At 40.8% G+C, this 25,760-nt stretch overlaps 1 non-coding gene across 2 annotated transcripts; it reads left to right on the top strand.

The window, feature by feature from the left end:
• The first annotated feature begins 2,636 nt into the window (after positions 1-2,636).
• Positions 2,637-25,316, top strand: LOC109939087. 2 transcript variants are annotated; one of them, XR_007264586.1, is made up of 3 exons: positions 2,637-3,080; positions 3,823-3,988; positions 25,246-25,316. It is a non-coding gene; the product is annotated as an uncharacterized LOC109939087 (transcript). The 2 variants fall into 2 exon arrangements; XR_007264587.1 differs by having other exon boundaries at positions 2,694-2,769.
• The last annotated feature ends 444 nt before the right edge of the window (positions 25,317-25,760 follow it).

The following is a 25,760-nucleotide window of genomic DNA, read 5'->3' as shown; positions in this document are numbered from 1 at the left end:
TAAACTTATGTAGCACCTCTCATTAATTCTGTCACTTTTAGCAAACTATTTTATTTGCAAAATCTGTAAAAGACTTGTAATTCACTATGTATTTAATGTACCTAACCCTGATGGAGAGGGAGTTAATAGGTGTAATTCAGTCTCTACATTTTGCTGACACTGGTAAATTGGATGAATATCACTTCATCAGTTTGATATGATCCCTTCCACTGAGTGAATTACACCCTTGTTAAATTTCCCAAGTATCTGTTCTCTGCAACAGTATTTTATAACACTGTGTATGTGCACCAGCTGGAATCTGTCTGATTCATCTGTGCTCAACACAAAGCTCTGACTTCAATAAAGCGAAAAAGTGCTCTTGGATTTATTAAACATGATCAATTATGGTAGCAAGTTTCATTTTGTCATGTATCCCTTCCCCATTGCAATTTTAAACACTCCCCATACAAAACAAATTTTTATGCCAAGACTAGATGTTTGATGCCTTATTATTGACGTCCAAATTTTTGAATTGTACCAGTTGTTTAAGGTCAATAATAGCTGTTCTTAATGAACATGAAGTTACTAGCAAGAATATTTGTAGTTTGTTTTTGAAGACTTTGATTACACTTCTAGCTAGTACTGATTTACCCCTAATTATCTACTTACAGGTAATTCCGCTATAATGTGCGTTTTGTTAACGCGAATTGGCTGTAACGCAATTGATGTTTAGTGGATGTTTGGATAATGCAAAGTTTCTACTGTATGGATATAGAAATTTCCCTATAACGTGATTTTCTATAGTGCAAGATTATGCAAGAACGAAACTATCGTGTTATGGGAGAATTACCTGTACTTGATAGCTTGGGAGTCAAATATTCAGCATATGGGAGTCTGATAGTGTGGCTATGTTTCTCAACTCCATATTCCTGTCAAGAACTCAGTCCTTCCTTTAGTAACTCACTGGCATTCTGATTGTACTCCTGGCATATGTGTTACGACAACATGTGTAGTTGCCAAATGCCTGGAACTAATTTCTGAGAGGTTGCAGGGCAAGGTGATTGAACTCCTGGTTTTAGTCACACCCTTAATACTTCACCACACAAAAATGTTCTGCCTATTACTAAAATTGTGTTTCTAAACATTTTAGTTCGAGGCTTTTAAAATGTAGACATTGTGCTGCATTTTATGAAATGATATTTGGATGCAGTTAACAAGACTTGAACTTGAACACCCTGTCATTTCTGGATTTTAAAAAATCTTCCAGCAACTTAAAATGGAGTCTTGAACTCTGTAAAATATGATATGGTGTTGCAGTACAAGTTAGATTTGCCATCTGACTTGAGTACAGCTTTATTTAAGCAAAAGAAAGTTAGACTGAGACCCATTGCATAGAATACCAAAGCTGAAATGAAGAATTAAAGATGCCCAATTTGGATTTTTAAAACTTACCCTCTTAAAAAAAGGAGGTAATTATGGATTTCCACTCTTTTGAGGTCCCACATAAGAAAGAAAAGATTAGTATAGAAATCTGTATTGTGGACCTTGGTTTTAATCCTATAGGAATGAGGATGTTTCAGTGGACCATTAATTTTCAGTTATGTTCATGAAATCTTGAGACTGGAATGCTGGTGCTTACCTTTTTGATGTAAAAGCCTCCATTATAACAAAGATATTTGTGACCTGAGGGGCTTAACAGGGTAAATGTGGAGGGAATATTCCCCCTCATGGGAGAATTGAAGACCAGAGGGTGTAGTTGTCTTTAAAGGCACCAATTTAAGACTGAGAGAAGAGTTCTTCTGAGGGTTGGGAGCCTTTGGAGCTCCATGTCATAGAAAGTTGTGGGGAGAGAGTCTTTTTGTGTACATTTTGAGACTAAGACAGATTATTGATCAGTAGCAGAATCAAGGGTGACGTGGAAAAGACAGGAAAGTGGACGTGAGGAACCTGTTGAATGGCACTGCTGGCTTGAGGGATTGAATGGCCTGCTACTTTCCCTATTTCTTATGGACATGAGGAGTTGTTCTCAAAAAGATTGAAAAGAGAGCTATAAGTTGTTGTGCAGAAAAGCAGAGCCATGAGGAAACAGTTGAAACAATGAGGTGATGCTGAAATTGTGTTTGAGGTCTCTGTGTTGATAATTTTGGGCGTCTTGATGGACCAGCTCCAGCATTACCATTTTAAGTCCAATTAGCCATGACACTGGACTGCAGGTTTTATATGCTGTACTTGAGCATTGTTCTTTAATGAACAAAATTTTCACTAAACTAAAGCCTTGAAGAACTTTTAAGATGATTAGCAGTAGAACCTGTGGTGACAGGGTGGGGGCTGGAAGGGGAAGCAAGTGATAAAGATCAGAATGCATTGCTTAAGAATGTCAGAGTGGCAAATTCAACCGTCACTTTTTCAAAAAGGGAACTGGATAACTATCTGAAAGGAAAGCTGTTTGCGTGGCTACGAAGAAAAGGGTGGGGGGAATGGGACTGGCTAAGGTATGCTTGCCAGTTGATGGTTATACAATTTTAATTGGATTAAAGCTATTCAAGTAGCACCCTTTTTTTTTCAATTGAAAAGGGGAGATCATGATACGGCCACTGAATAGGACTTTTGGGGGGCCGGGGTTGGGTGGGATTGGGTGATAAATACAGTATACTCATCCTGAGCAGCGTTAGTGGAATAGTTGGAAATAGCTGTCTGTCTTAAATCTACGTCCACGTATTTTATTGCTTCTATCAAAAATGATTTTGGAGGGTCTGGAAAATAGAAAGCTGTTGTGTACTGTAGCACAAGGTGGTTATTGATGAGCTTGTGTAGAAGGACAGATCTGCTAATATTTGAGCTGTAGATGTTTTGTCAGAATTGGAGAGCCTGTACGATACTTGAAACAGTAATGTATCTTTTCTCTCCGCGGGTGATGGCTGGCCTACAGAGAAGTTCTAGAATAGCTTTTTTTTATTTCTGATATCCAACGTCTTCAGCCTTTATGAATAAAGCTAAGGACTCCGGATGCTAGAGATCTGAAACAAAAATGAAAATTGCTGGCGAAACTCGGCAGGTCTGGCAGCATCTGTGGGGAGAAAGCAGTTAACATTTTGAGTCCGGTAACTCTTCATCAGAACTTTCTGGACATTATCTTCAACTTTTATTTGCTTTTCATTCGTGATCAAGGTTGTTTTGCAAGCTTGCAAATGCTTTGCTTGAAGTCTTTGTACTGCAATCTTTAAAGTAGAATGAACAGTATGTAGGGTAAGAAAACGTTTAGTTTTTTAAAAAAAAAAATACACTTGTTGCTGCTGACACTTGCTATGCTACCCCAACTTGTGTGTGCAGCTGATAACTGTCTCTTTGCCCTTCCTTCCTGAACGTCAACAGATAGCAATTTCTGTTCTGAGGTTTTGCACATTTGTGCTACAGATAGAACTACATGTGTTATTGCTGGGCTGCACATGCTCACTTTTGCTGCTTGCTTTTTGTGAGGGGTGGGGAGCGGTGTTGGTGGTGGTGAAGAGGGAATTAAATTTCTACTTCCTGCTCAAGTCATGTATTCATTATCTGAATTTCCACAGCCAGTTAGTTCTCTTTTTTTTTTTCTGGTTCCTGTTATCCTCCTGTTTTTAAAAGCTGCCATTACTATTTATTTTACCTGGATTTTATATGCAGATGCTGTGCCTGGAATCCCAAAAATGTGCTTTTCACTTTTTCTGGCCTGCATTTTGATTATGCTGAGTCCTAGTGTAACACTTTATACAGAGTGAATACTAATGATGGTAGCATTCTTGCTTCAACCATGAGAATTTTTTTTTTGCCTGAAGTGCTAATGGTTTCTTTCTGTTTTACTTTAAGGCTGAAGGGTCTCTCATGAACTTGGGAATTCATTTCACAAAATTAAAAACTGAAAATGGAAAGGGAGAGCTGCTGCATAACCGCTATAACAAATTTATGGCAGCACAGGAGGAGACCATTCAGCCCATTGTGTCTGGACCAGCTCTTTGGATGAGCAGTTTATCTGGTATAATTCTCCGGCCTTCTTGACATTGTTTCTCTTCAGATACCAGTCTAACACCCATTTCAATGTTTAAATGAACCTGCCTATACTGTACTTTCTCCAAGACTTTGTATTCCAGGCCTCAACCTTTTATGAAAGTTTTCTTTTTCTCATTGTTTTTGTGCTTATTTTCTTTTTCTGTTCTCAATCCCGTCACAAGTTGGACAGCGCTCTCCCTATTTAATCTGGCCAGACATGCCATGACTGTAAATACCTCTACGTTCTCCCACTTCTTACTGTTAACAACTTTTCTCAAGTTTCATATCACTTGCAAACTTTGAAATTGTTCCTTGTGCACCTAGGTTTAAGTTAATAATGTACATCAGGAAGAGCAGCACCGACCCTTTATGGAAACTCTGCTCCACACTTCCTCCAGCCTGAAAAACATCCATAACCAATAATTGCTTCCTTTCTCTCGGGCAGTTCTGTCTATGTTGCTGCTGTCCCTTTTATTCCATGAGCTAATACTTTTTGGCTCTGTGTAGCACCGTATCAAAAGCCTTTTAGAAGTCCACATACACTGCATTAATGGCATTGACCTCACCTATGCTCTCTCTTTTGCTTAAAAAAGATCCCAGCAAGTTAGATAAACTTGACATTCCCTTAAGTGCATGCTGGCATTTGTTAATCAACCTGCATTTGTTCATGTGCTTATTAATTTTGTCTCAAATGATTCTTCTGAGAAGTTTCCTGCCGCGGCGTTACACTGAGTGGCCTGTTATTGCAACTGCTTTCGAACAAGAATCTAATATCTACTATTGTCTAACCTTCTGGTACCCCCACCAAATCTAAGGAAGACTGAGAAGTTGTGTTCGTGTCCCCTGCAATTTTTACTCAAATTTCACTCTGTATCCTTGAATGCATCTCATTAGACTTCATGCCTACTTCACTTAAGTATAGTCAGCCTACCTGTTACTTCCTCCTTTTTATCAATTACCACCTGCTGGATCAGGCAAGGACATTCTATGCCCGAACTAGCTTTCCACTCTGCCCTCTGTTCTTGTGCTGTTAATGTTATTTCGGCCTGCCAGTTTGCTTTCAGCTGCAGTAATCTGAGAGACAGGCTTGGCTGTGGCTTTCTGTCGCGGTGCAGTAAGACATCCCACTCTTTAGAGATGCCATTCTTCTTTATTCCTCTGGGACTGATCGTGCAAATGTGGACTCTCGCCGAGTTTCAGTCAGTGGGCCTTTCTGTGCTGTCCTTCATGTTCGGTGATTACTGTACTGTGGGCGGTTGTTGACGTGGTAGGTTTTAAGTTGGCTGGTCTGTGACACCAACAGAGTGGGATCAATTCCCATGCTGGCTAAGATCATCACGAAGGAGCCATCTTCACAACCTCATCTGAGGTACGGTGACCTTCTGGTTAAACTCCCCATCAGTCCTCTCTGTCTCTAAAGAGAGAGCAACCCTGTGGTCCTCTGTGACTGTGGCAAATTTACCTTACCATGAGGAAAGTCCAGGGTTGAGAAATGATTTTCAAATAGTAAAATGAAACTGTTTTTGTAGTGAGTTGGTGTGCAGTGTTTCCCGCCTCCCCATGACTGGAGAATGCTGGTTAAGCAGATTTTAAACTATTATTCCTGAAATTATCTCTTCTAAGTTTTTCTGAAGGTTTGATGTTGCAGTGTTCCATGTTCGCGTTGCATAGCTTAGAGCTAAAATATATCTCGTGCTATCTCAGCTGAGGAAGGGGGTGTGGAGGAATGGAGAGGCAAGACATTCCTCCTAAACCGGGAGGGAGAGGCATCTGGATTGCCTTTGTTTACTTGTGGTTGAATAAAGAACCACAGAGGCCAGATTTCTTGCCTTCTCAGAAACTTTGTGTGGGAGGAAGGAAGAGAAATATTTTTAAATCTTTGCGATGAGGGCACCTTGTACTTTCTTGCATTTATGCTGGGAATATACTTTAATCTCAATTGTACTTTCATGATGGTACAGCACAGAAGAAAATGGGTTATGTTTGTACGCTATTAGGAAAAGTAAATAGGGAATATGATAGTTTTCATGAGATGGAATTGCTGAGTCGTCAGGGTTGCACGATTAAATAAATACCATCTCCTTCTCCACCCCAGGCAACAAACTGAAATCCACACTAAAAGAATGAATGGTGCTTGGAATGTGATAGTGTTTGTGTGGAGGGCCAAGATGTTTCAGTAGGCACTGTAATATGCAAAGCACACTTAATATGTAGCTCCATCCTGTCCCAACCTTATTTTTTTTAGCTATGTGCTGTGGTATGACTTGAGATTTTACAGGTCATGCAATATTGTAGAGTACCACCTAGACTGGCATTTGGTACCTTCAAATGAGGCTGTTGGTGTGGATTGAACCTCTCGTGAAGAAGCAAGATCAGGCAAAGGGCTGCTCTGTTTTGAGGATGGACGCCTGTATTGCTGGCAAGAGCAGTGGTTTTAGGTGTACAGGAAACTGGTTTCCTGTGGTGCATATTGTTGGTATTCATATCTAGATTACTGGGTACAGTGCAACTCTAAATTAAAATTGAATTGTTATTTAGGCTTTTTTAAAAAGTCATTTGTATCACTTCTTAACTGGAGCTATGATTTTCTGGTTTATTTGTGCTACCTGGTGAAGAAGTGACATCGGGGTTGATGATCAGTGGTGATCTTATTGAATGTTGAAGCAGAAGCCATTTGACCTCTTCCTGCTTCTGTTCCTTTGCAATTCTGTCCCGTCTGGTGTTCACTACGAAGCTGAAGACGAGCAAATCTTAAATGGCAAATTATTGTTCAAGATGATTTTCCGTGCATAAATAACTCAGGCAGGAAGTGACAATGTTACCAATACTGTACAGATCAGTGTTTGAAGCTGATCTGAGTGCACACACAGTTTCACTTCTCATATTTGTGTTGGAACCTTGGACAGCTATACCCTTCTGTTGAAATAGGTACATTCTGTAATGTGACAGCCTTCAAAATTTATTTCTTTTGGAAGGCATGTGCCATTTACTCTTTATTCAAAACCCATGATTTTGGGCTAAAGTGCTACTGCTAAGTCAAGGGTATGAGTCAATGGATTGTGGTTTCCAGTCCCTGTCCAGAACACATAATCTAGGCTGACACATAACTTCACAGTGTACAAAGCTGAAGGTAATATTTGGATTTGAAACATGGTTCTCTGGTTGTTTGTCCCTTAGCTGGTTGTGGTATTGTGCTGCTTGAAATGTTTCCTTGTGTCAAAATGGTTGATTTAGATTTCAAAGTGTTCCATTTTTCGTAAAGTCCTGAGGTCGTGACAGTTGCTATATTATTGCAAATATATTTTAATTCCAATTTGAAAGTGTTCAAATATGACTCCCATCCTTAATTTATTACTTAATGCCATGAGTTGATTTTTTTGTTCAAGTAACGCAAATGCTGTTATGGTGCCACCACCAGACCTATCCCCCTCCCCCTCCCCCTCCCCCAATTATGGCGACTTTGCCTTTTTCATATGATAATACTTCCATAACTGAGGCAAACTAAAGAGGTGGCATGGTGGCTCAGTGGTTAGCACTGCTGCCTCTCAGCACCAGGGACCCAAGTTTGTTTCTACCTTCGGGTGACCGTATGTGTGGAGTTTGCACATTCTCCCTGTGTCTGCATGGGTTTCCTCCCACAGTCCAAAGCTGTGCAGGTTAGGTGGGTTGGCCCTGGGAAATGTAGGGTTACAGGGGTAGAATAGAATAGGATAGGGTGTTGGTGGGATGCGCTTTGGGGGGTAGGTGTGGACTCGACAGGCCAAATGTCCTGCTTGCACACTGTAAAGAGTTTATGATAATGCCTTCTGATACACAAAAGCTTGCATGTATGGGTCCTGGGAAGATGCTGCGTCGTTTAATTGTTTTAATGGTCCACACTGTGCTAATTATGGTTGTGTCCTTTTACTACCTGATGGCCATACATGCTTTCTAATAGATGTTTTGAGTGCTTGTGTGAAATTTTAGCCATAAATACTTATGATTGTATCTGGTTTAAGAGAGACTAAATAAAGCCAGTACAGTTATTTGTTGAAATTCTTGTCACAGGTGAGTTGTTTCTGGAAGCTGTTTGGTTTGAACAGTTAAGATGAAGTGAAAAACAGCAATGCTATTTGAAAACACAAGCACGATTTTAAATAAAAGGATTCTTGTTTCTGACACTGAGCTACAATTTAAATTGCAGCTGCGCCATACACAACTGTTTGGAGGTCTTGATGTTTTGAAAATTCTTAAAAACCCATTTTGCGAGAATTGTTTTCTTCCAAATGTAATTTGACACTGATCCACACTGTTCTCTTGCTTTCAGGTAGTTTCTTAACCCATGTCAGTTAATTTGATGGAGTCCTGTGCAGCTGGAAGATTGTTTCAGGCCCTCCTTGTTTGAAGAAAGACCCCCCCCCCCCGCCTCATTGTTCTTGTAATTGAAGGTGACCCTTTCACCCAGATGTTTAGCATTACCTGTGTGCCTTTTTGAGTGAGCTTTGTAAGGACTTTAGTGATACACTGGTAGTGTCCCTACCTCTGAGGCAGGAGGCTTGGGTTCAAGTACCACCTAGTCCAGAGGAAGGTAATAAAATGTCTGACCAGGTTGATTAGAAAAGATATCCAGTTATAAGACTAATGGCTGTTTGTCCAATGTGCGATTTTAAAATGTAAGGGCTATTCAAGCACAGTGGTAGGATTCCTACCTTTGAGCCAGAAGGCTTCAGTTCAAGTCCCAACTGCTCCAAAGGTGTATCGTAACAAATCTGTACAGATTGATTTTAAAAATCAATCTTCGAGGGAGTGCTTGTTGCACATTAGTCGTGTGCTCACCTCTGAGACCGGAGACCTGGGATTAAGTCCCACCTGTTCCACATTAGAAAGTGAAGTGAGCTTCTGTAGCCTATAGTCAATTTGAAGTTCAAAAATAAAGTTTATTTACAAGAGCAGTTAGCAAATTCACAATGACTTAAAACTTAATACATTTTAATTCTTTATAATGTTGCAATCTATTCCTGACAATTGGCGCAATGTCTCCTCCAGTGATCAGGAGTTGTTACTATGCTGTGATCCTGGCATCATGATCACTTTATTTCAGTTCAGCAAATGATTTCACAACTCAGTCATTACACAAGACCCTTAAAGAATAGGGCTGTTATCCTGAAGTATTCGTGTGATTAAATACACCCCTCTGAAATTTTCAGTTAATTTTGAAGCTCTGAGAGCTAACAGGTTTGCTCAACTTCAAAGTGTGTATATATGGTAGCATCTCCTTTACACGTATCCTTGGTTTCAGCTGTCTGTTCTCTTTTGTAATTTTAAAAAATATACAGTGAGTTCGTGTAGTTTTGCAGCACAGTAAATGGTCAATTCTGCCCACTGTTCCTGGTAACAGGTCTCTTTTAAGAGCTATCCATTTAATCCACCCACCTGCTTTCCTCCCACCTACTGCTCTGCAAATTTGGCTTTAGGATCTATCCAGTTCACTTTTGAAAACATCTGTTCTGCTTGCACCACCCTTTTCAGTCGATACGTTCCAGATATCACTGATTCACTACTTTTATAGTTAAAAGAAACAAATCTCTCTTCTGGTTCTTTTGCCAAAGTTTGAATGATAAAGCCAAAGGTTTTTCTTGAGCTTGTGCACAAGATGGCAAACTTCACAAATCTGAGATCTCGGGACTTTATCCTGGGTGTCCACTTTAGTTTGATGTGCAATACTCTTCCAAGTTTCAAGTAGACTGGGAAAATGTCCATATATGGCTTTTTTAATTCTCCTATTCAGTGTGTTGCAGGAGAGTTTATTCTAATTTATTTGGAATATTATTCATTTACTTAATAATATGTTGGGAACCTGTGCGAACATTAATGTTACAGCCTCCGAGGTGAATATATTTTCAGTCCCTAGCTTTCATGCAGATTATATACACCTGTTTTTCTTCCACGAAAACACATTCTAAAGCTGCCTGTGCTTTTTTTTTTCCCATTTTTCAAAAGTAGAAGTACCTTGACCCACTTCCCAAATTTGCATTGTCCTATTTTTACAGATGTATTGGCATCCTAGTCAGTATGCAATTAACTTTGCTGGGGTCCTGTCTGATCCATGGTGAATTTTCACAGACTGAAGGCAGCTTTGCACCAAGTTCTGAACATGTCTAGTTGTGGTCTTATTTTATTGCACCATGCTATATTGGCATAGCCTGTAGTAGGTGTTGAATTGTTTTTTTTAAATCACACACAATCATTGCAATCTTGTTCCATTTGACCTTTTGTGCTTGAACAATGATTTGTGCCCAGTTTAAGGTGCAGGTGTTGCTGTCTTTTCCTGCAGGTGAACTGCTGTTCTGGTCAAGGATTCTACTGTTGAACTTTTATGTCACATAAGAGAAGAGGAATGGCAGCCAATTGTGGGTTCTAATGCACAGTAAAACATTGTTTCTTCACCAAATCTTTATGTTGTGGTGCTTCTAAGTAGAAGACATGCAGAAAAGTTTTTCCCCTGAAACTTGCATCTTTCTACATCAGTTCTTTTTGATCCCAACCCTACTAATTAAGGAGATGTCAAATCTCTTATAAGCCTGTAGGCATGCATACAGCTCTAGCTGGTTCATTATGGTATAGCAATATTATTGTGAACAAAACCTTTTGAAAAGGAAATAATTCTTAGTAAACTTGCTGAAGGGTAATCTGTTCACTATGGATTGTCAAGTGAAGGAGATTAGAGAAGCACAAGAGATCATGAGATGGGAGAAACATAAGAATGGAGGGATTTGAAAACTAAGAATGTTGAGCAATGTTTTTATTTTAACCAGGTACAAATGTAGGTCAGCAAACACTGGAATATTGGTGACTAAGCATCAGATCAAGTTAGGACCTGGCCAGCCGAAGGAATTCCCATTGAGTGGAAGATGGAGACTGGCCAGGAGTTTGTCAAATCTGAGTATTTCTTCAAAATAAAACAGTTGGCTTGGGTTTTCACGGTGTATGAGCGAGGGCAAGAGTGGAGTGGGGTACTGTTACGGAGGTGGAAATAGGTAGACTTGTTTTAGCTGTGTGTTCGATAGCTTATCTCGGGGGGGGGGGTCAAATACAACAAGTTGGGATCAGTTTGGTTCAGTCTTGGGCAATTGCCTCGAAAGAGGATAGAGCTGGTGGCCAGGGAATAGGATCAATAACTGGGCATGAAGATAGTGGTTTTAGACTTTAGAGGGAATTTCTTCTTGTCCGGTACTGGATATGGTTTAGAAAGAAACACAGTTGTTGATTTGAACTTCCCCAGTTCCGACTTGGACTCTTGGTGCCAAGAATTTAGCTGTGGCAGAATTTGTTTGCATACGGGAGGGTTTCTTGAAACAATATGTAAATAGCCCAACTAAGGAAGGGCCGTACTAACCTTGTAATTGGGGAGTAGGTCTGCCCAGGTGATCATTGTTTTGGTGGGGGAGCATTGTGGGAACAGTGATCATAAGTCAAAGTTGCTAAGATAATTGTGGATAAGGATTCTGGTCCTCGGGTGAATGTAATAAATTTGGGGAAGGCTAATGGTATTAGGCAGGAACTGGAGAAATTAGTTTGGGGACGGCTGAGGGTAAATCCACATCTGATGTGGGCGTCTTTTAAAGGCTTGTTGATCAGAGTGCAGGGTCGGCATGTTTCTGCGAGGATGAAAGATAAGGATGGCAAGATTCGGGAACCTTAGATGACAAGAAATATTGAAAGATTAATCGAAAAGGAAACATGGCTAAGGTTTAGGAAACTGAAATCAGAGAAGGCCCTTGAGGAATATAAGAAAAGCAAGAAAGAACTTAAACAAGGAATTAGGAGGGCTAAAAGGGCCATGAAATGTCCCTGGCAAGTAGGATTAAGGAGAGTCCCAATGCATCTTTTACATATAGTAGGAGCAAGAGGGTAGCTTGGGAAAGGGTAGGGTCACTCAAGCACAAAGCAAGCAACGTGTGTCTAATGTCAGTGGAGGTGGGTGATGATCTTCATAGGTACTTTGCATCAGTATTTACCAAGGAGAAAGGTGTGGATGATAAGATTAGGAAGGGGTATTTTGATGTTTAGGGGCATGTTGATTTTACGGAGGTAATGGTGTTGGATGTCTTGAAAAGCATTAAAGTAGATAAGGTCCCAGGGCCTGATGAGATTTATGCCAGGACACCGACAGGCAAGGGAGGAAATTGCTGGGTGCTTCAGAGTTCTTTGTTCCCTCTTTAGCCAAAGGTGAGGTCTCAGAAGACTGGAGAATAGCCAATGTTGCTCCTTTAAGGGTCAGGAAATTTATAGGCCGGTAAGCTTTACATCAGAGGTAGAGACATTGGAAAAGATTCTTCCAAATAGGATTTACTCACTTTTAGAAAAGAATGGACTTATTAGAGATAATCAGCATGACTTTGTGCCAAGGAGGTCTTGTCTCATAGATTTGATTGGGTTTTTTTGAGAGAGAGATGAAGATGATTGAGGGTAGGGTGGTGGATGTTGTTTATATGGATTTTATTGAAGAATTTGACAAGGTCCCTCATGGTAGGCTGGTCCAGGAGAATTGTCACATGGGATCTATGATAAGTCAGATCTTGGTCATAAAGACAGTAGTTGTGGAGGGGTGTTGTTTTTTTCTCACTGGACATCTGTGACCAGTGGCGTTCCAAAAGGATCAGTGCAGGGACCTCTGTCTGTCACACATATAAATGATTTGGATGAAAATGTAAGTGGTCTAATTAGTAAGTTTGCAGACAAGACAATAATTAGAGTTGTGGATAGTGAGGAAGATTGTCAAAGGATGCAGTGGGTATAGATCTGTAGGAAAGTTGGGTGGAGAAATGGCAGCTGGAACTTAATCCGGATAAGTGTGAGGTGATTCATTTTCGGGGATCAAATGCAAGAGAATTACACAGTTCGTGGCAGGACCCTTGGGAGCATTGATATACAGAGGGTTCTTGGGGTGCAAGTCCATTGCTCCTTGAAAGTGGTAACAGTCAATAAGATGGTAAAGAGGGTGTACGGCATACTTGCCTTCAACAGTTGAGGCATTGAGTATAAAAGTTGGCAAGTTGCAGCTGTATATGACTTTAGTCAGGCCACATTTGGAGTACTATGCAATTCTGGTCCCCACACTATTGGAAGAATGTGGAGTCTTTGGAGAAGGTACAAAAGTTTACTAGGATGTTGCCTGGTTTGGAGTACACTAGCTGTAAGGAGAGGTTGGACAAACTTGGATTGTTTTTGCTAGAGTGTCAGAGGCTGAGGAGCAACCTCATAGAAACATGAAATTATAAGAGGCATGGATAGGGTGAATAGTCAAAATCTTTTTCGTAGAGTAGAAACATCAAACAGTAAGGGCATAGTTTAAGGTGAGGGGGAAAGTTTTTTTTTTAAACTGAGGCTGGTAGGTGCCTGGAACAGGCTGTCTGGGGAGGTGCTAGAAGCAGATACAATAGCAAAGTTTTTAAGAGGCATTTAAATATACACATAAACAGGCAGAGAATAGAGGGACAACAAGGTGCAGAGCTGGATGAACACAGCAGGCCAAGCAGCATCATAGGAGCAAAAAGGCTGACGTTTTGGGCCTAGACCCTTCATATGCACCATGAGAGGGAGGTGGGATTAGTTTAGAATAGCTTTGTGGTCGACACAGACAAGATGGGCTGAAGGCCTGTTCCTGTGCTGTACTGTTCTGTGGATGTTGAATAAACAGCCTGATGATTTATCAATGCTAGGAGGAATGAGAGAATTTGTGGTGAGGCAAAGTTGGCTATCACTGCCTGGATGTGGAACCTGATGGACTTCCAATGATGTTGCTGAGGGGCAGCACATAGATGAGAAACTTGCACAAGCCAAGGATGGATCCTAGTTGTGTGGGGCTGGAGGGGTGGAAGCAGAAAGAGGAGGATTATCGGGAATTGTGATGGGGTCGCAGAGGTGGAGTGTGTGCCCTCGAGGAATATCTAAGGTGGGAGAGGAATGGTTGTAATGGGAAGTGGGGTCTCCAAGTGGAGATGGGATGAGAAGGTGAGGGTGAAACGTTCGCAGCTGTGAAATGCAATGGTTAATGGAGAACCTCAGGCTAGACAGTTCATATTTGGAAAGGGCATTCAAAAGTGAATTGGGATACTGTATTGTTATATCCAGGAATGGGCATAGAGGGAACTCCTATGGAGCCGAGTGTCCCATCTCCGTATTTTAAGAATATGTCAGTGTACTGTGTTGCATGTGGCCACAAAAAAAATCAACAGGCACGAATCTTGCATCCTGCATTTTCAGCAGAAGACGAACAGCAGAGTCAGCTAATTTATACCAAAGCATCCTGAGAATGGACAACTTTAACCATTTCATTACTTCCAGCTGCAGCACAAATCTACAGACACTAAGGAAGTACCAAGCAACAGCTGTAACCATGAAAGAATTAAGTTGCATCCAAATCTTGGGTGCATTTCTATAGAAGAATGTTATTTTCTAGTTCCTAACATCAGCTTCCCTTACAGCTGTATTGATTGTTTCATTTCAAAATGATATTTATTTGAGGAGGAAGAAATGTATTTTCACTTTGTACCTTTGGAGCAGGGACGGGTGAGGATATATGTTTGAATGCCATGTGATGGAGGCAGCTGCTGGGTCTGTTAGTGGTAGCCTGAGAGGAAACTACTATCTTGGCTGAAACTCCAATCCAACTGGTTGAAATAGCCAATTTTAAGCAAAAAGGCACCAATCAAACTCTTCTAATTTATCATCTTTATTTTATTTTCAGAATTAGGGAAGTAAAATACTTCCTTGCATATGTACGTTACAAAAGTAACGTGAGATCCTTTGTATAGCAATTATTTGTACTAATTGTTGTACTGAAAAGCGACTGTGCCAATTTGTTGTCTTTCAAATTTAAGTTGTTTCTGCAGTAAATTTCTAATCGTGGGCCAGCTGTTGTAAACCAGTTGTACCTCCCATGTTAGCCAACAGCAGTTTATCAGCTTGTCTGCCTATCTGTCCTGTAAAGCCTCTTTACTCTTCCTGACAGCTTTTAAAATTTTCCAAGCAGAAAAACTATTACTATTTCCTCTTCCTCCCTCCTTCTCCCCTCCACACTCTCTCACTCATCCACTTCTTGCCAAACATGTATGCTTGATAAATCAGGTTGCTTCCATCAGGAATTTTGTCCTTTAATGCTGTTCATTGAAAAATTCTTAATGGAACAGGAATGTGAAATGGCATGTGTAGTTTGGCTAGGGTGTGGACAACACTTTTTTTATGCAAAATTAAGTAGCAACATCATTGTAAAAATCTTAAGACTTCGTTGCACATTTAAAAATAGATCAGCTTTTCATTTCTCTGTCTGCTATTTCCTATATTTTGAACTGTTTTCTTTTTGTTTCTTCGATAACTGTTTCTACAATGTAGAGTTATTGATTGTTGAAACTTTGCAATGTAGGATCTTGATGTTATGCTTATTGGAGGAAGATTAAGATTGTATTGAGGGTGGGGAACACTGGGCTGCCTGCTTACATATGAATCAAAAGAAAACAGTTGTCCCAGTTACATTCTCCTTGGCCTAGATAGAACAGAGCTGCTGTATAGAAAATAATTTCAGGGCAGGATGTAGTTTTCACACGGATCTGTAACATACTCTAGTCTGGATTACAATCTGTGATCTTGCCTTAAAATTAATAAAGACCAGTTTATCCTTGTTGGAATATACTGTTGGAATTTGACCTGTCAATGCACTTAAGGGACAGGGGAAAGGCAAGAGTCAGAGGCTAATCATTCTGTAAATTTGCACCATTTAATTTTGAGACTATCTGATTGACCTAATCTCTCGTATGTGTGCCAGTGATGCTAGACTGTTTCAGAAAATGAAGGCTTGATCTCATTTGATAATCGTTGGAGAAAGTAACTATAATGTGCCCTTCCGTCTGTCATTTTTGTTTCCTGAACAGTTGGGCAAGAATGTTGATCTCTTGGCAACCTGATTCGCCTATTCTGAGCTCTGTTTGCTTTCGAAGATATCTTGATTGAAAGTGATTGATGCTGTTTGTGGTCACAAGTATTAAATAAGCTGGGTAACCACCGACCAGCTTTCAACCACAGATATAAGCCCACTGCCCTAAACTTAAACTGGCCTAATGTTTTCTTTTAGATATCTTGCCTGAGCTAGCACTCAGTTATGTGCTTGCTTGGCAATATTTCTAACGGCTGACATAAGTGCACAGTATAATATACAACATAGCGCATGTTCCTCACTTGAAAACAATGGCCAAGCAATGTACTGTAGACGTCGGAAACTGCAGTATTCCTTTCTGCTTTGAATAGCAGGACCAAGCTGGTCTTGAATCAGAAGAAAGACTTATTATATGAAATGATTTTATTTTCTCTCTTGTTTGCTCACCGTATATGAGTATTGCTAGCTAGGCCAGCATTTGTTGCCCGTCCTTAATTGCACTTGAGCTGAATAATTTGCGAGGCCATTTCAGAGGGCAGTTAAGAATCAACCACATTGATGTGGGTCTAGAGCCGCTTGTGGGCCAGACCAGGTAAGGACAGCAGATTTCTTTCCCTATAGGACTTTAGCAAATGAGATGGGCTATTATGAAGATTGATAATAGTTTCATGGCACCACTATTGAGACTAACTTTCCCTTTCAGATTTTGCAAACTGAATTTAGATTCCACCAACTGTAGTGGGGGATGGATTTGAATCTATGTCACAAGATAATTAGTCTGCTTGCATTTGTCTAAAGTTTTTGAGAAGATTTGCAGCTCGGGTTGTGGATGAGGTTGTAGACTTGCTCGCCGAGCCGGTGGGTTTGGTTGCAGATGTTTTGTCACCCTGCTCGGTAACCTCGTCAGTGCGCCTCTGGTGAAGTGTTGGTCTTCTGTCCCGCTTGTTATTTGTATGCCTTGGTTTACTGGGGTTGTTGGTATTACTTCCTGTTTTGTTCTTCAATGGTTTGTATATTTGGGTCCAGTTCAATGTTTGTTGATGGAGTTCCAGTTGGAACTTTTGTCTCTATATTTGTGTGGGAAGACCATCCCCTTAAGTAGGATCAATTCTTCCAGTCTCTAGCCCAATTGTAGTCATTTTCATAGAGGTGTACCACACAGAAAAAAAGCCCTTTTGACAAATTGAGTCCACACCGGTCAAAAACGAGCACCTTCCTATTCTAATCCCATTTTGCAGCACTTGCCCCATAGCCCTATATGTCTTGGCATACGAATGTTTCTGCTTCTACTGCCCTTACAGTGAGCTCAAGATTCCCACCACCCTCTAGGTGAAAACTTTTTTTCTCGCATCCCCTCTAAACTATCTGCCCTTTTACCTTAAATCACCTGATCATTGATCCCTGCACCAAGGGGAAAAGTTCTTTCCTGTCTATCCTAGCTGTGCCCCTTTTTTATAATTTTATGCATCTCACTGATGACCTGTCCCCATCACCTCTGGAGCAAGGAAAATAACCCCAGCTTATCCACTCTCTCTCTCTTCAAAAGTTAAAACAAAAATCTCCAGCCCAGGCAATGTCCTGATAAATATCCTCTGCACCATAGCAAGTAAAATTGCATCCCTCCCGGATTCTAGAACTGCATATGATAGTTAGCTATGACTTAATCAATGTTTTCTACAGTTCAAACATAATTTCCCTGCTCTTAATCTCTGTGCCTTGGCTAATTGAGGCAAATACTCCATATGCTGCCTTAACGTGACAGGTAGATAAAGTGGTTACCTACCTTTAAAAGGAGTAGCAGACATGCACACCAAGGTCCCTCTGATCCTCGGTCCTACCCAGGGTCCTACTGTTCATTATGTATTCCCTTGCTTTATTTGTCCTGCCCATGTGCATCACCTTGCACTTTATCTGGATTGAATTCCATTTGCCACTGATCAGCCCCTCCAAATCCTGCTTTGATTTTATTGTCATGTGTACCAAAATACAGTGAAAAGCTTTGTTTACGAGCGGTACAGGCAGATCATAGCAAGCAAAGGATGTACAGATCAAAAAGACTTATTTGAGGCTAGAGTCCGTTCAACAGTCTGATAATGGCCAGAAAGAAGCTGTTGCTGAAACTGCTCATGCGTGTGTTCAGGCTTCTGTATCTTCTGGCTAGTGGAAGAAGTTGTTATCTTCCTCACTATTTGGCATCTCCAATTTTTGCATCATCCTTGAATGAACTTACCCGAGCTCCAACATTGATGCCTGTGAAACAGGCTTCAGTCAGAAAAGCACCCTTTGACATGGTCCTCTGCTATCTGCCAATGTCAATTTTTGATCCAGTTAGCCTTGGATTTATGGGTCCCATGGGCTCTTCATTTCAAATCAGTTTCCCATGTGGGATCTTATTGAACACCTTGTTGCAGGCCAAGTGGACTGTACCAAATGCAGTGCCTTCGCTTGCAGTGGTAGTGTCTTTACCCCTGAGCTAGGTGGTGTCTGGGTTCAACTCCCACTTGCTCCAGAGATGTGTAAGAATGTGTTTGAAGAAGTTGAGTGGAAAATATCTGCAGCTCACTCAACTGTACGAGATCAGATCCAAGTTGAGATATATTTATGCAGTAGCCATTCCTGTTTCAGTTCTGATCACCACATTTATAGGAATGATGTGATTGCACTAGAGAGGGTGCAGAGGTGATTTACCAAGATGCTGCCTGGGCTGAGCTATAAAGGATTGGTTAGGCAGAGGTTGTTTTCCTTAGAGTAGCATAAGTTAGAGAGGGAACTTTGATAAAAGTTTGAGATTGAAGGTCATATGCTGGATAGGAAGATGCTTTTCATTAGTAGAGAGGTCAGTAAGCGGAGGCCACAGATGTACTGTAAGAGATGTAAGGCTAACAGAAGAATTGAAGAGAATTTTTTCGCTCTGGTGGAAGTCTGGAACTCACTGCCTGAAAGGGTGGTTAAATCAAACTCTCATACCATTTGAGCAGTATTTAGATAGTCCCTCATGTTGTCTTTGGAAATTTAGACTTTGCATGCAATAGATCGCAAGCCTTGGTATGGACACCATTGCAGGCTACAAAAAGTGTCAAAATGTTCTTCTCCAGAGCTGAAATTGCTTCATTTGTTTCTTTCAAGGAGAGAGATGATTTTCCTGAACTGTTGTAGCATTGTATGTTATAAGATTCCAAGATTAACATCAATGTCAAAAAAACTCATGGCAGTTCTTAATGAGTCTTCCCCATTTTAATTCTGGAAAAGCCTTGTGATTTTCTTCTTTCCCTGTCATGAGGTGGGCTTGTTATCACTGAATACCTTGTGTTAATTTTTAAAAAGCAAACTCTGGCATATACCTGTGAATAGGTCACCCATCAGCATTCACTGCTGAGGGAGGAAGTGAAGTGTTAAGAGGAAATGACTGACAGAAAAAAAAGTTTCCTTCAAGTAGAGGAAGGGATAACCAGAATAACATTTTTTGCGCTGCACAGTAAGCAGAAACCTGTGGCTGAAAATGGAGCAGTTTTTACTGCCATTTTACACTCATCAACATTTAAGATTGGACATTGGGTTCAGAAACATTCACTTGTTCCTGGCAATGGGGACGCTCCAGTTGGAGTGTTGATAGTGCAGAAACAGACCATTCCGGTCTGTGCCAGTGTTTCTCCTCCATGTGAGCCCCTTCCCCACCCTTTTTCATCTGACCCTATCAACATATCCTTCTACTCCATGTCTCCTGCTTATCTAGCTTCCCTGCCAATGCATCACCTCAAATAATGTGTACCAATACTTGCCACTCTGGGTACAGTTTTCTCCAAGTTACTGATTAGACTTATTAGTGACTATCTATTTTGCATTTGTGGCCCTCTAGTTTTGTTCTTGCCTGCAAATAGAAGTATCTCATCTACATCTACCACCGTTAAACCCTGGTATCACTTTTGATGACTCTTTCAGGGCATTCCCAGCAATTTTCTTCTTTAGGGAAAGAAAGCTCCATCTTTATGTAGCCTGATGGGTATAATCTCTTGGTTCTGGTATCATTATAATAAATCATTTTTGTTTTTGCTCCAGCATCTCTGTCCTGCTGTATTTATATGAACATGGAGACCAGAGCTGTTCGCAGTACTGCATAGTTTTGCTTCCCCGAAGTTCTGCAGTAGTGTATGAACCTTCTTTGCTTCTCAGCTGTGCCTTGCAAGAAATTATCCCTTTTATGCTATGCAAAGATTGTAAGCATCCAGAGCGCAATTGAGGAAGTTTGCAGATGTCACAAAAATTGGCTGAGTAGAGGATAACTGCAAGCTCCAAAATGATACAGATGGGTTGGTGGAGTGGCAGGAAAGTGGCAGATGAGTTCAATTCTGATAAGTGTGGGATAATGCATTTCAGAAGGTCAAACAGCAAAAGGAATACACAATAAACAGGAATGTACTGAGGGGTAAATGAAACGAGAGATCTTGACCTGCAAGTGTATGGTCCCTAAAAGGTAGCAGTACAAGTAGATAAGATTGCAAAGAAGGCATTTGGAATGCGCTCCTTCATTGGCAGAGGTGTAGAATACAAAAGTGGGGATGTAAATGATGAAACTATATAAGACACTGGTGAGGCCACAACTGGAGTGTTGTGTGGACTTCTGGTCACCACGTTACACGTTGCATTGCTGTGGTGGGAGTGCAGAGAAGACTTACTAGAATGTTGCCAGGGCTGGAGAATTGTGGCTCCAAAGAGAGTTTGGATTTGTTTTCCTTGGAATAGAGAAGACTGAGGGGTAACATGATTGAGGTATGCAAAATTGTGAGGGGTAGAGATAGTGTAGACAGGAGGAACCTGTTTCTCTTGGCATAGAGTTCAATAACCAGGGGTCATAGATCCAAGCTAAGTGACAAAAAGATTAGGTGGATGTGAGGGAAAAAATGATTTTACGTACGGAGGGTGGTAAGTGTCTGGACTTTGCTGCCTGAGTTGGTGGATGAGGCAGAGACCCAAACTCTTTCTTTTTCTTTTTTTTTAAGAGTACCTGGATCTGCACCTTTTTAAGTGCTGTAAGCTGCAGGAATGTAGGCCTTGTGCAGGAAGATGGGATTGGAAAGGGCAGCTCGGTGTCTTTGGATCAGCATGGACAAGATGGGTCACATGGCCCCCTGTGCTGTATCATTTTGATGGTTAATAGTGACAAAACAGGAAAGTGCAGTCTGAATTGGTATCAAATCTGAAAAGGTGTTAAATTACCAATGAAATGTGACTTCATATAATCTCTTTACTCTGTGAGACTAAATTGGTAATAATATTTTAATAATACAACCATATCACGTTTGTGCATGAATCTTAGTAAAGCATGAAACACTATAATTTAAGATCTTCTCCTTCCAAATTTGGAATGTTTTTGAGCTGTATAATATTTAAATTGAAATTCTGCCATTTATAACACTGTCACTGGTGGTAGTAGCAGTTGAAGATAATGCAAAAAGAATAACTTTGTAAAGTTAAAGCACAATGGATTGTAATTTACTTGTGTGTTGTTCCCATTTGGTTAAGTCTGGGCAACAAAGCTTTGTGTTCAGTTTCAGGAATCCATACAATGGAACCTCAAGGGGCAAGGTACAACATTTAAAATGCTCCCTTTTTTAGATTTTGCATTCTTGAAGTTCCTTAGACTAAATAATCTTGTACTAATTTATCATCCCATGATGCAGCAGCCCTTTTTTAAAAAAACATTCTTTGCCAAACCTCTGTCTTTGAAATTTAAACAGTGCAAGCATATAGCAGAAGAAAGTGAGGATTGTTTGGGCTTCTCCAGATTAGGAAAAACCAACAAAACACTTTTATACACTCTCTTTCTTTTTTTCATGGTTTTTAAGTAATTAAAATCTGGGGATGCTCACGTGGCTAGAATTGGAAGAGCAGTGGTTTCAAACTCTGGAAATTGTGAGGCCAGAGGAGACCACAGGAGCAGGGAGGGAAAATGCAACGAAAAAAACAGTTTGGTTTATTCACCATATAATATTGTTTTTTCTTTTGGTGTCCGTTTATTCAGTTATCTGGGGCAAGAAATGAGCTTGTTCAGCATAATAAGAAATGGGCAATAAAAAATTGTACTCTTAAACTCCTGAATGGAAGAACAGCAGAGAATCAAAGAGTCGACTGATGGAAAACGAAGATTCCAGCAACTGCCACCACATCTTAGTGAATCTACAGTTCAGGACATGAGTCCAGAGCTCTTCTGCTTCATACAGACTAACCTAGTGGACTAAGTGGAAATTGCACTGGCTCCTCTGCTGGTCTTGATAGCTGACCATTCTGAGCTGACACTGGGAGGTGGGAGAACAGCTGTCTCGGTATGAAAGGTGCATTATATGATTCTATAAATGTGCACAGTTGCAGGTTGGTGGGGGGGGAGCCAACGGAGATGGACGAGACAAGGAGCAGGTGAATGGATCAAACGGGATGTGAAATACTTGGCACCAAAGCAAACATTTTGTTCCTGTCTCTACAATACGACTGATCCCGACTGAAGGGGATCGGGGTAGTGTCCGCAGGAAATCCGCTTCCTGCCTAAACGGCCGTTGGTTCATTATGAACCCAGAATACAGGAGCCAGTTAGCAGGCTAAATGTTGCAGAGGCTGTCTTCACTTGATGTCACAACATCATGCACATTTCATTGTAATTAAAAACTGAACGAACTGCGGTTCTTTCGGTTTTTACAAAAACAGGAGTTGCTGGAAAAGCTCAACAGGGCTGACAGCATCTCTGATTTTTCTTCAGAGTTAATGTTTCAGGTCCGGTGACGCTTCCTCAGAACTGATGGTAGCTAGGAGAATGTCCGTTTATATGCAGAAGATAGTATGGGGAAAGGGGATAAGGAGTAAATGATAGGTAAGGATAGAGTCCAGAGAGAGAAGAACAGCTGGACAGACCAAGGAGTGGATAACAATCTGCCTAGGAAGGTGAATAGCTGTTAATGGAAACTGTTAGTGACAAACGATAAGGTTGTGTGTAATGGCGGGCTGTGATAACCAGGCCTGGTGTGTGGGACAGGGTCTAGGACTTGGGAGAGTTGAGGGCCCTAAAATAATTGAATTCGATATTGAGTCTGGAGGGCTGTAGGGTCCCCAAGCGGAAAATGAAGTGTTGTTCTAACAACTTGCAGTGAGCTTCGCTGGAACACTGCAGCAAGCCAGAGACGGATGTTGGCCAGGGGGCAGGGTGGTGTGTTGAAGTGGCTGACGACTCGAAGCTCAGGGTCTCTTGCGGGTTCGTAATGTGTAGTCTCCTCTACATTTGGGAAATTAAGCATAGATTGGATGACCGCTTCGCAGAATATCTATGTTCTGTCCACAAAAAAGACCCTAAGCTACCTGTTTCAGAGCTAGTAGAAACTGCTGATGCTGGAGAATCTGAGATTTCTGAAGAAGGGTCTAGACACGAAACGTCAGCTTTCCTGCTCCTCTGATGCTGCTTGGCCTGCTGTGTTCGTCCAGCTCTACACCTTGTTATCTGAGCTACCTGTTGCCTGCCGTTTTAACACACCACCCTGTTCCCTGGCCAACATCTCTGTCTCAGGCTTGCTGCAGTGTTCCAGCGAAGCTCTGCGCAAGCTGGAAGAACAGCATCTCATTTTTCTGCTTGGGGACCCTGCAGCTCTCCAGACTCCATATCGAGTTCAATAATTTCAGGGCCCCCTGTCCCACCTGACAGGTCTTGTTGTCTCTCAGCCTGCTATTACACACTACCTATTGTTAGTCACTAGCAGTCCCCATTAATAGCTATTCACCCTCCTAGACAGATCGTTATCAACTCCTTTGTCCAACTGTTGCTCTCTCTCTTTTGGGCTTTATCCCCACCTATCATTTACTCCTTAACCTCCTATCTTCCACATGTAAACTGACATTTTCCTAGCTCCCATTGGCACTGAGGAGGGGTCACCAGACCTGAAACATTAATTCTGATTTCTCTTCAGAAATGGTGCCAGATCTGCTGAACTTTTCCAGAAACTTGTGTTTTTGCACATTTCATGTGCCCTATTGAGATCAGATCAATAACAACTGGGAGTTTCAAATACTTTTCTTTCACCTGCTCCTAGCATTGCCCATTGCATTAGAGGGGAAATGTAAACCCCAGCCACTGGAGGAGGGGTGGGAGAGAGAGGGCTGAAAAAGTTTTTAACATTATTAATAGATTACTTCATCTTGGAGATGACTCAATTCATCACTTTCTGTGCAGAACTCAACAGTTATTTCACATGTTACTGTCTTTCTTCATTCACTTTTTAACATCCAGCATTTTGGGATTCAGAAATTTCACAGATTTCAGATATAAAGAAATCTAAACATAGCTGAAATGGTTGCTGGAAGATAAGTTTGGGAAACTTAGTTTTTCTTTGAGAAGGCAGAATAGTGGTTTAATGGTCATGGTGGTGGCTTGGGTGTAGTCTGCTTCTTCAAATTTTATTCAGACCTGCTGACTCATCATGAATTTCATTTATAATTAGCATATGAACAGCATTTGGTGTAAGGGTTGCAGTGAGGTTTACATTTATAGGAAGTTCCTGCTACTATGATTCTGCTAAATAGCAAATTCAGTAGTCACTCATCCAGGATCCTTGGTCACTGCTATTGTTTAATATTCTCCAGGGTAGATTTTGTTTTCTCTCTCCGTGAATGCTTTATGCCATTTTATCTACTGCATGCTTGTGTTATTTCTCTATGGATAGGACAGTGTCTGTCCTCAAGTGCTCTTGTAGTCGAGGGAAGTAATGTTTTCCCTCATGATATTGGAAAAATTCTGAAGACTTGCTGCTTTATACAGGAGTGGGGCAATATCAATATATAGCCTCCTCCGTTCCTTCACAGCTTGTAGAATGACTGCATATGATATGAAAATTTTTCTAATGTAAGAATAATTAAAAATATTACATGCAGGTTCCACTGTTTTTAGGTTTATTTTTCCAGTATTGATGGCAAAGAATCAACAATTTTCTTCTCGCCCTTTTTTTGTTTTACTTTTGAAGCCTTTACTATTCACTGGGGTTGTAGGTTGTTCTGCAGTACCTTCTCCAAACATAGTGTTCATGAGTATTAGAAGCTTCTTCATGCATATGGTGCATCACAGCCAACTCCAGTTTTGACCTCATTTCAGGTCACCTGTAAAACCTGTACTGCTCAGCACTGACTAGCAGTCAGGAATCTGGTCTTTAGCTTATTTAATGAAGAACATTAAGTCTATCATCGTCATTCTCCTGGACAGCACCAAATGGAAGCTGCTTCTGGATGCAAGGTGCCTAAAATTTGCTCTTCGCACACAAAATTACACCAAAAATAATTCCGTTCTTTTTTTCCTCTTCCCATAGGTTTGTGTGATTGAAAGTGTGCCGTGGTATGACGACTACTAACAAGGGAAACAAGGCCTTAAAGGTACAGCTCTCCTCCCCTTTTCCTTAGACACTTAGTACACAGGCTGATAGGTCCAATAAAGTAAAGTATTTTTTATACTGGTTCTTGTCAACATTTTATGCTGAGCTAATGATACTGTTTGTTTGAATCCACTAGGTGTAGTTTTCGAATTTCTATTTGTCTTTAATTTTGCCCTCCCTTTTTTTTAGGGACTCAAAATTTATTATGATATTTATTGCATAAAAGCGATTTGGCCAGTATTTCACTGAAATGTTCTTTTGCACTGTACTTGTGTTCTTTTCTCTTGTGCTCTTTTTCCACGTTGTTGGCTTTCTTTCTTTTTCTCCCCACCCCACCACCCCACCATCCTCATTTTATGCCATTTTTCTTCCATTTGCCCAATCTTCTACCTCCCTTCTCTGTAAAGAGCTTGGCTATGTTTTGGATTGAAGGTACCAAGTGCCCTTCAGTT

The sequence above is a fragment of the Rhincodon typus genome, chromosome 23 (assembly GCF_021869965.1).
Source record: "Rhincodon typus isolate 14 chromosome 23, sRhiTyp1.1, whole genome shotgun sequence".
Taxonomy (NCBI): domain Eukaryota; kingdom Metazoa; phylum Chordata; class Chondrichthyes; order Orectolobiformes; family Rhincodontidae; genus Rhincodon; species Rhincodon typus.
Note: the sequence above shows the minus strand (reverse complement) of the source record. Positions and strands in the feature narration are given on the sequence as shown.